General features: G+C 52.0%; 1 pseudogene; it reads left to right on the top strand.

Moving 5' to 3' along the window:
- Positions 1-885: 885 nt before the first annotated feature.
- LOC144161515 (uncharacterized) lies at positions 886-1,460 on the top strand (annotated as a pseudogene).
- The last annotated feature ends 212 nt before the right edge of the window (positions 1,461-1,672 follow it).

The following is a 1,672-nucleotide window of genomic DNA, read 5'->3' as shown; positions in this document are numbered from 1 at the left end:
GCACTCGCTTGCTTCCAGTGTGTGTCTGACCCTCAGTTTCCCACAAGCAACCTGCGATATTTCAGTCTGGCTGATCCTCACGCAGACAGACAAAAGGACACGTACACAAAAAGACACAGTAGAATTTTAGGATTGACGCGGCCAAAGAAAGTCTATCGTGCTTAAACAATCAATGCTGTGAGGACAGGACAACATTATTCAATATCACGCTCGCCCCGCGTATGCAACGAGAGCGTTATTTAACGAATATGCCACGGCCAGATCAGCGGTTTCGCACGGCCTGGTTTACAGCCAATGTGGGCTTCATGTATGCACGCGTTAAATGAGTTCTTGTGCCGTTGACTGATTTCAGATAACAAAAATGATCACCACAAAATTTAAGAGGAACCGATCTTCCTGTGGTGATAGCGCCTATGCCGCGTATCGTATGCCTGTGCTATCTGCTGCTGTCGCCCCGACGTGTCAAGGGCAGTTTGTACGTGACGTCACTGGTGACATGTGTGTTTGTTATATATGTACGCTGGTGGCGTGGAATAAAGGTTGTCATTATCTCGCCCGCATCATCGGCGGCTCTGTCCCTTTCCCGGTTCTTGCGGCAGCCCAGCTGCGCTCGGCCTACTTCTAGGCCGCAACAAGACATGGCGTCAGAAGCTGACGTCTTCTGATATTCAAGGGGCATTGCACCAATCTTCAAGCGGCGCCATGCCAGAAGACAACGGAGTCAAGCCATTCCACGGCGTGTTCGCTGTTACAGCTCCGCCAACGCTTGACTTCGACCGGACATCCGAATGACCTTCTTGGATCCAGCTCTTCGATGACTACCGCTTTGTCTCGGGTTTAAACGAGCGAAGTGAAGAAGCACAAGTCCGGACTCTAGTTTATACGATGGGAAGCCAAGCTAGGGAAATATTCTGAACTTTCGCTTTATCTGAAGAGCAACAGAAGCAGTACGAAGTCGTCAAAAAGAAGTTGGACGACCACTTCGCGTCCGCACGGAACCTAGTTTCTGAGAGCGCATGTTTTCACCGACGCATTCAACAGCATGGCGAATCAGTCGACCAATTCATCACTGCGCTGCACACGCTGGCGGACCGGTGCGACTATGAGGAAAAGGAACGCACGATCCGCGACAGGTTTGTCGTCGGCTTCAGTGATGCGAAGCTCTCCGAGTCGCTACAAATGGATGCAAATTTGAATCTTACCAGTGCTTTGGCAAAAGCTCGCTTGAAGGAGACCATCCAATGACAGCAGCAGCAGCTGCGAGAAACCAGCGACGAACCTTCGGCAGCGGCAGCCAGCAACCTGGACGTGGTCAGCAACCAAGGTCAGCCCGGGAAGAACTCTTCAGGACAGCGTTCCTGCAGCTCGTCAAGGAACAGTTTACCTGGCAGTCAAGGTCACCGCACCAGAAAATAGTCCTACCGACCACGCACCCCGGTCCATCCGCGGCTCGGACTTGAGCTGAAGACTAAAGTTTCATCTCGCTCTCTCTCCCGGTCCATGCCCCAACTGCGGTCAAGGAGCGCATCCCAGAACCTCCTGCCCAGCAAAAGCTGCGAAACGCAACTACTGTGGTTGTTCCGGACATTTTGCAGTGGTGTGTCGGAAAAAGGCTGCAGGCCACCGAAAGAAGGTACAACTTTCTTCTCTCCATATGGACAAGGGATCGTTT

Source organism: Haemaphysalis longicornis, unplaced genomic scaffold (assembly GCF_048455015.1).
Source record: "Haemaphysalis longicornis isolate Haplotype H1 unplaced genomic scaffold, Haemaphysalis longicornis Haplotype H1 scaffold_12, whole genome shotgun sequence".
Lineage (NCBI taxonomy): Eukaryota > Metazoa > Arthropoda > Arachnida > Ixodida > Ixodidae > Haemaphysalis > Haemaphysalis longicornis.
This window is presented reverse-complemented; position numbering and strand designations above follow the sequence as displayed.